General features: G+C 41.3%; 1 long non-coding RNA gene across 1 annotated transcript in view; it reads left to right on the forward strand.

The window, feature by feature from the left end:
• LOC116100391 overlaps positions 1–8,466 on the forward strand; it is a 23,460-nt gene extending 14,994 nt beyond the window's left edge. Inside the window, exons 2-4 of the long non-coding RNA XR_004122565.1 lie at positions 6,091–6,246; positions 7,470–7,594; positions 8,328–8,466. This is a non-coding gene — a long non-coding RNA (uncharacterized LOC116100391). The remainder of the gene's footprint in view (positions 1–6,090; positions 6,247–7,469; positions 7,595–8,327) is intronic.
• The last annotated feature ends 668 nt before the right edge of the window (positions 8,467–9,134 follow it).

Consider the following 9,134-nt stretch of genomic DNA (forward strand, 5'->3'; position numbering starts at 1 on the left):
TAGGCTATAACTAGAGATTTCACTGCAAGCAGTTTTCTCTTAGTTGCAATTTTTGAAGCACATTTTGGGAAAATATTCAATGAAACACATTCCTTCTGGCTTCCTTTGTTCTGGTTCCCATGAAATTCCTACTAAATGAGTAAGAAATTCTTCCATGAAGAGATGCTTCTTCCTCTTTTCAGTTAATTACATCCCAGATGTTATAGGACATATAAATGCTTCCATGTCTCCATCTTCTATTGTCTTATTTCTGGTCTGGAACAGATTGATCCAGGAAGCAGGAAAAGGTTTGTCTATTCCACTCTGTCCCTTTCAAGAAAGAAGAGAGAAAACGAAAATGACATTTAATAATCGCCAGAGGAAAAGTATGTCTGTGTCCTGTGTCATCATTCTCCTCCCTATAGACCTCTCACCTGGTATTTCCCCTTACTCCATGTTCTTGATATAGACACAGACAAGCAGCCATGACAGGGAAATAAGACTTATCAAAGATATGAGAAGCAGCTGGTGGAAAGTTAGCATCGCATGTACCACCAATGTTCCTGGCTGATTGACCTATAGGTGCTCATAAAATGAGTTGTAATTGTGTCCCATGTACCCTTTCCAACCTGCTTCCATTTCTCCACTGCTCTAGGTTTCCACATTTCCTCATCAAAGTCTAAAGGGACCATGGTGCTCTGAATAAACTTATGTACAAGACAGGTAAATCTTGGCTTGTATTCAGCCTTGATCGCTGTTGATATCCAGGTCTTGTAGGATCAATCTCCACTAGGAAGGGGCTGCCTGGGCCTAAATGTGGGATTCTGAACAGGTTCTCCATCCCAAAGTAAGGTGAAGGTGGAATTGAAAATATATATTTAAAGACAGAGTATTTCAAGACAGACACCCCACTGTAGAACTATGTTTGGTCAAAGTCACCCCTTGACGACCTTGGAAAATATAAAGGAGAGCCCAGTGAGAGTGATTACCCTGTACTCCTTGCCTGCTGAGAATTTAAGGGAAGAAAAAACAGTTATTGTTATCCTGTGAGTGTTTGTTGCCTGTTTCCTCTCTTTATAAGCCAGGCCACCTGTGGTCAAGTGATTGTGTGAGATCTGAGTACAGCTCCATTGGCTACTAATAGTCTATAAGTATTATTTAGTGTAAGCCCAGTACCTCATAAAGACTGATTGGCTGTGGAAAGCTCTGAAGAACTTGAGAGGACATGAAAATCTCACTGTCAGAGGCCAGAAGATCCAAACTATTATATAAAAAAATTGTAGGCACTTATGGAAGAAAGATCTTCCTGGTCTAAAGGGGCTGCACTCCTGAGCACAGTGAGATGTAGCTCTTTTATTCCATAAAAGAGAAAGCCAATTCTGCCTTATCTAAGTCACAAAGAGCGAGTCACAAAGACAGGGGCCTGACTTCTGACCTGATTATTTGTTTATGGCTCTGACTTTTTACTCTTGAATACCCTGTAGGGTATAAGTGGCTCTTTTATGCTGACTCTCCCCTCACCATATTGTTTTCTGGAGACATTTTTTGTACGATGTCTCTGCAAACACTACAGTCATCATTGCATCGACCCATGAGAGACAAGAAGGAAATCTGGTTCACTACCACTTGCTAACTAGTGTTGGTTTAAATTTTGAAAGTCTGATCATGAGTACTTTATTTTAGGCATATTTAAGCAGCACAATTTCAAATAATGTCCCTTGGTGATAAATGACTTAATCCTGTGTCCATAAAAAAAGCTGAATATTTGACTACACCAACAATCCTTGTAAAGGATAAATGACATCTTCCAAGAAGATAAACTTTACAAATTAACTGAGAAAGAAACTCAAGGTTAACAAGTTCACAATAAAGGTCTAGGGGAACCAAACTTTAGTATGTAGCCTAGTCATACAGATAATGCACAAATCATGAGTCTATTAAGCAGGTCTCCTGCTCCTAAGTTTCTGGGCAGAAAATGGGTTACACACCACACTCTTGAAGACACAACACTGTGTGGTCAATAGTGCTGTTTTTCCTAGTGTTTATATATGAGAATAATGTTATAAATTCTTCTCGCAACCTTCTCTGGCTTTTCTGGGAACTACTGAAGAAGAATGAGAATAAGAATAAGAATAAGAATAAGAAGGAGGAGGAGGAGGATAAAGAGGAGGAGGAGGATGAAGAGAAGGAGAAGAAGGAGAAGAAGAAGAAGAAGAAGAAGAAGAAGAAGAAGGAGAAGGAGAAGGAGAAGGAGAAGGAGAAGGAGAAGGAGAAGGAGAAGGAGAAGGAGAAGGAGAAGGAGAAGGAGAAGGAGAAAAAGAAGGAGAAGAAGGAAAAGAAGGAGAAAGAGAAGAAGGAGGAAGAGGATGAGGATGAGGAAGAGCAGGAGGAGGAAGAAGAGGAGGTGGAAGAGGAGGGGAAAAAAGAAATATGGAGGAAGAGGGGGGTTTGAGGGAGAGGAGAAGAGAAAAGGGAAGGAGAGGAAGAGAAAGAAGAAGCAGAAGCATTGAATTTGTAATTTTAAAATCAAGATCAGAACATTAGAAGAATGACCCTTGACCCCTGACACAGAATAGGTTGTGATCCAGCTCCAAGTGCAGAAGTCTTCTACCATAACTCTCAGCAATAATAACACTAACATAGGCACAGGTCTCCACACACAGTTTTCTTAACTCCTCATAACATACATTTCAGAGAGTGGGGCTGATGAGAAGAAATCTCACTTTCCTGACATTTTGGGACTTACATGTCAAATAGATCTACGATTCCTCACTTGTGGCGGATAACACTGACTTTGGAGGAGATGCCTCATACTCCATCTGAGTATTCACATAAGAGTGAGACACTTTTGAAATTTAGTGAGAACCCAACACTTTATAAGGCAAGATGCAACAAGACACAGTGAATAAATTCACCCACCAATAGGCAGTACCAGCATCTAAAATTTTGATCTGCATGAAAGTAAAATATATCTGGAGATGGTCAGGATATACATTATACAGGAGAGTCTTAATTTGATCCACCCCATGGTCATGTCTCTCTCAGAATATCTTGGTTGAACAGGCTGTAGGCAGAGACATTTTCCATGTGAGGATCTTCCTGCCAGGGTAAGGAAGTCTTGCTCATCATAGTCCAAGAGCCAGAAGCCTCTGGTATTGTTTCCTTGAATTTCGCAGTCTAAAGTTGCCTGAAGGATGTGAATGCCTGGCTTTATCAGGCAGAGTCTTATCAGAAGTATCACTGGTTATTTAATCAGCCTACCTGTGTCCAGCCCTGACCCAGGTATGCAAATCAGATTCTGTGCCTCTGTCTCTCACTTCTTACCCCCATCCTGGCCCTTATGATTCATGAACTTAGCCAACATTACCCTTAGTTTCTCCTCCTTCTCCTGCCATTTCTGAGTCTTTCTTTTCCAGGTCTCAAATCCAACATGCTCATTGATCCTGGGCCCCATGACTCTGTCTCCATCATTGCATGGAAAGAACACATGATCACGAGGCCCCAGGGCCTCCAGACTAAGAGCCCTCTAGGTACAAAGATTAGTTCATAGTACAAGAGTATGGGTTCCTGAGGGAACAGGACAGAGAGGACCCACTTGAGAAGCTGATGGCTTTTACAGTCAGCTCTTCCTGGAGAGGTTGAACTAAGACAGTTTTGTGCTGTTGTGTGAGTGTAAGAAGGCAAGTGTTATGGGTTTTTAAAATTATTTTATGAAAGAGTAGTGGAGGAGAAAGAGCGAGCATGAGAGAGAGTGAGAGAGAGAGGGGAGAGGGAGTGGAGAGAGAGAGAAATAGAGAGAGGGGGGAGAGAGAATGGGAACAGAAATTTATATAATGTCATATAGGGAAAAGAGGGACATTGTGAATTTCTATAGAAATCAACACAGGGATGACAGATCACCAGCAGTCTCTACAGATGTGACTTCAGTGATGACACTGCTCCATCCTGAGTGTCAGATGATCAGACTTTGTACTGAATACTAAACAGAAAATGTGAGCAAACCCATGTTTCACAACACTATTGAGGCAAAATGTGTTTCATGCAGTGTCTGGAATGCAGTATTACTATGTTACCATATGAATGGATGTTACTTCATGGTTAGTAATCAAGAAAGTTAGAGTTATGAAGGGGATAACTCATCTCAGAGATTAAGGGAGTTTGCTGCTTTTGCAGAAGACCACAGTTTGGTTCCCAGCACCCACATCAGGTGGCTCACAATCACCTCTAACTCCAGCTCCAGGGTGTCTGACACATCTGGTTTCCACAAGCATCTTCAGACATGTATCATACACTCACATTTACACTTACAGATATGCAAAAACAAAAATAAAAAGTATTAAAAGTGAATATTATAGTCTTCTTCCATCTTTGCATATGTTCTAGGGATTGAACTAGGTTAGTAAGTCTATTTCAGAGGGTACTTTATCTACTAAGCCATCTCACAGGCCCAAGAAGTTTATGTTAGTCAGCTACTACTGAAACAAACAAAAAAACTATTATATATTTTATAATAGTATATGAGAAGAATTTTATTGGATAAATTTGTGTCACTAAAAGTTAGGACTCATGACAGGATTTGGAGTACATTAAATAGAAATACTTTTGGATAGAGTTCGAATATACTTTTGGGGCTTACATTGTTGCACCATAGACTCTGAGTAATAAGGATGAGTTTATACAGTTCTCCACATGTAGTCCACACAGCACTTTGTAGGTGAATGTCTACTATATCTTAAAAGAAAAGTAATCATGAAAATGGACATAGAAAGAAATATAAAATATTAGCAGGTCCTTCAAGAGATTAGGAAATTAGCTCACACTGCATATGGTAGTACATGTCTACAAATCCAGCTGGGTGAGGCATCCTGTGATAGAAAATGAGCATTCATCAAAATCAAGTAACCCACTGATAGGAACCTGTCTTATTGAATAATAATACTCACTCTTCGAACATGAGGTTGTGAGTTCTAGCACCTACATATGAAACAGAATGTGGCTGTGCATGCCTGTAACCCCTTCCCCCAGATTTAAAGAACAGAGGCAGGCTGTTCTGAAAACTCAAGGGACAGTCTGCGAAAACTATGAGCCTAAGAATCAGTACAGCCCATGTCTTGAGGGCTTTAGAGTGTAGCACAGGCCAAGGACATCAACTCAATATGGATTCCGTTTGGATAATGGGCCATGAACATCAATGGGCCATGGTGCTAGCTCAAACCTCAAACATCCACATGGCCTCTAGTAACAACACAGTTCACGGGCATCAACACGGGGCAGGCTACAGCAGTAGCACACCAGTACAAGCCCTGGCTGTAGCGTGGACTGCTTACAGGAAGATGGCCTCCAGAGGTATTATGGATGATGGAAGTTGTTCAGGGAGGCCCATTTCAGAAAACAAACCATTCTTCATCTCAGACATCCTGCTGTGATTCAGAGTCAGGGTGGTTGTGTGGCTGGGCACAGGGCAATGTTCTGGTTTGTGCTTGAGTTCCAATTTCAGGGGCAACAGCTCTGTATACTCCATGGTGGCTTCAGGGGTGTAAGTGAAGGTAGGAGCTGGTACTGACTTAGCAGCACAGTCTCTCATCTAGGCCCAGAGCCTGGTTTGTTCAGTCACATCAGCAGCAGCAACCTGGTGCAGGATATTCAGAGTATTTGTGTGGAAGAGACTTTAGTTTCTAGCCCAGCACAAAAGCTGGGTTCACCATGCCCATCTTCTTGGCGCATCACCCATTTGTTGATCCACACTGTTATTTCTAGGAAATTCCAAATAGTTTCAAGAGAGTGGCCTGTGACTTAGGGACTAGATATCTCAAGAGACCCTTGTAGATATTAGTCACATGAAAAACAACTTGAAATTTGATTGAATAAAAAAATATAGATTATCTATCACAGAAGCGAGGCACGCCTCTCCATGTGATGCAGGCCCAGAAGGACAAAAGATGCAGACCTTAACACCATGACATGGCAACACTTATAGAGACAGGGTAAATTCCATGAGGGAGCTGAGGGTTGTGATTGCTTCCTGTCTCTTCAGCTGTGTCAGTAAAACAGATGTTTTTGATCAATACCCTTTTGCACTAATCTGCTCCCACCTTTGACTAACCTTACAAGCTTCCTAGGTCCTGACAACAGCATCTTAATTCCAGCTGAGAAGTAGATACAAAAGGGAGTACACCATCCCTTATCCTCAACAGAAGGATCAACTAGATCAAAAAGAAACTTCCTGACAAAGTGGATAAATGGATACCTATAGTATCTACTGACATGGTAAGTTTATATGGCCTTAAAATTTTTGTCCTCTCTATGTGAACTGAGAGACCATATCTTTTCATTTCAGACTCCATCTCATAGAACCTGACCTAAGGTTGAACTTGAGTTAACTAACAAGCCAGAACCTAGCACCAGTTTCCAGGTTACAAGCCTGCCCCTGGCACTTCACTTCCTAACAATTACCAATCAGGAGAAAAGCAGAAGTTTATGGTTTGGATCCCAGCACCAACCAATTATGTTAAAGGCCATAATGGCCACCCAGTCAAATATGTGCTGGGCTAGAAACACCCTTATGTGTTTGCTTGTCTCAATAAATGATTGCCTGAAACTAGGCTTATGGCCCCACCTTCCCATCCTGCTTTGTCAGTGACTGTGGTGTGGCCTGAGCTCGAGCTTGTAAAGAAAAGATTCAGGTGCAATTGTGTCAGGGTCAGCTCCTCCTTGGTGGTTTTTTGGGCATTCACAAATGCTTCCTGGCACAACCCAACCCAACCCAACAGATATATGATTGGAACATATATCTTTTGATATATTACAAATTTTGTTTCCTATCCAGATAAAAATTCCTAAGACCCTACCAAAGAATTTGACAAGATGGGGAGGGGAAGATGAACCAGGCTGCCATCATTGTAGCTTGAAAACCATCTTATTGTAGAGGCAAACTAGGTTTATTCCTATTTATGATTAAATCTGTTTCTCAAAGACTGGGATATGCCCCACCTATAACTTAACTACATATCGTTCCATCCAGCCCTTTTTAGGAAACTGCAACCATTCTTTTGTTTTAAAAGTTTATTGTGACTACCTTGTTATAACCACCTAATTATGACCAATTCATTATTACCACCTCATTATGACCACCTTGTTATGACTACATCTTAATGACTACCATGTTATGACCCCTTGTTACTACAACCTTGTCATGACCACCTTGTCATGATAACCTTGCAACTATGTCTTTATTTCTGAAGGTTTCTATGACTGATGTTTTATGGATATGTTCTCTTCATTTAACCCATCTATTTGCATGACAACACCCCCCCAATTTTGTTGGTTTCAAAAGAAAAGTACTTCTCTTATTTATATTCATATTTAATTGCTTGAACCCAGGCTTTATGTAGATATAGTCAATGCACATGAATAAAATTTTTTGCTTTAATTAATTGATTACTTTATTTAATTTGCCAATAATTATTTGTGTCTGTGGTCTTTCTCCATAGATCTGCTAAAATAGCAATACTAACAAAGATAGCTGTGTGAGTTCACCAAAAACTCAAAGGACCATTACAGTTGCTGTCAATGAGGAGCTGCTTGGGTGCCCTGTTGTCTCTTAGTGTCTAAAGAGGTGATTTCTTCTACTCCAAGATGTACTTCTTACAGTGGACAGTTGCCTTCAATGAGAATGACTTAGTCTGTGCCTTTAAATATGATATACCTATGTATCTATATGCAATTATGTAAAAGATTTAAAAGATATATTTGACCTCTATGATCTCTTTAAACACAAAGTAATAATTAAATGAGTTTTTCAAGGTCCAATATAGGGCTTCTGCCCTATATTCAAAGTTAAGCAACTGCTGTCTTTCTATCTTAACATAAAAAGAGAGATCTACCTCTATGATTATAGAGAGATATAATATTTATTTAATGTATATGAGTGCACTGTCTGAATGCACACCAGAAGAGGACGTCTGATCCCATTACAGATGGTTGTGAGCCACCATTTGTGGTGGGGCTGGGAACTGAATTCAGATCCTCTAAAAGAGCAGTTAGTGTTTTTAACTCCTGAGCCATCTCTCTTGCTGATGTATATGAATTTTCTATCTCATTTTTTCCTGACTACACATTTGTAAAATTATCTAGCAACTTTGATACAGAGTCTGTGGTACTGTGGGAGAGAGAAACTGCCTCTGAAGTTTCCAAATGAAGGGATGACTGCTTACAAACTGTTAAATCCTCTATTTGGGAAGGGATTATCTAGTAATATTATATGTAGTATATCTAGGTTTTCTCTAATAAAGGAGAAGTGATCCTCAGAATGCAACTTTTCTTAACTTAAAAATAAAACTTTCTGACAGGCCTCACAAGTGGCAGGGAAACTGTGACAGGATCCTCGCTACCTCAGTCTACATCTAGGAGGGATGGCGGATCCACAGCCCTCTTTGCCCTTTCCCTGCAAGCAGATAGCTTGCATCTAGGGCATCCTCCAACCTAGGGACTCAGGTGAGATCGCCATTTTCTCTCTGGTGACTTTCTAAGGTGAGACCAGCTGGGAGGCACAGGCCTCACAAGTGGCAGGGCAGCCGGGATAGGATACTCCCTACCTCCACCTCCACCTAGGAGGGATGGCAGACCCACAACCATCTCTGTCACTTCCCTGCAAGTGGAGAGCTTGCCTCCAGGGAGTACTCCAAATCAGGGACTGGGGTGAGATTGCCATTTTCTCTCCAGTGTCTTTCTAAGGAGGAATCAGCCAGGAGGCATAGGCCTCAGAAGTGGCAGGACAGCTGGGACAGGATCCTTTCTACCTCAGTCTACACCTAGGAGGGACAGCAGATCCACAGACCTCTTGGCACCTTTCCTGCAAGTTGACAGCAAGTCCACAGTGTGCTCTGATCCCAGGACTCAGAAGGGATGACTGACCCACAGCCATCTGTGCACATCTTTTAACAGAGTAGAGCTGATCTCCCAGAAGAGCTGACACAGGCTTACAGACCCACAGGAGGAACAAGCCCCAGCCAGAGACAGCAAGAACATCTAACAGTAGAGATCAACAGATTGTGAAAGGCAAACCCAAGAATCTTACCAACAGAAACCAAGACTACTTGGCTTCATTAGAACCTAGTACTCCCACCACAGCAAGTCCTCGATATCCCAAAACACCA

The sequence above is a fragment of the Mastomys coucha genome, unplaced genomic scaffold (assembly GCF_008632895.1).
Source record: "Mastomys coucha isolate ucsf_1 unplaced genomic scaffold, UCSF_Mcou_1 pScaffold21, whole genome shotgun sequence".
In the NCBI taxonomy this organism is placed as follows: domain Eukaryota; kingdom Metazoa; phylum Chordata; class Mammalia; order Rodentia; family Muridae; genus Mastomys; species Mastomys coucha.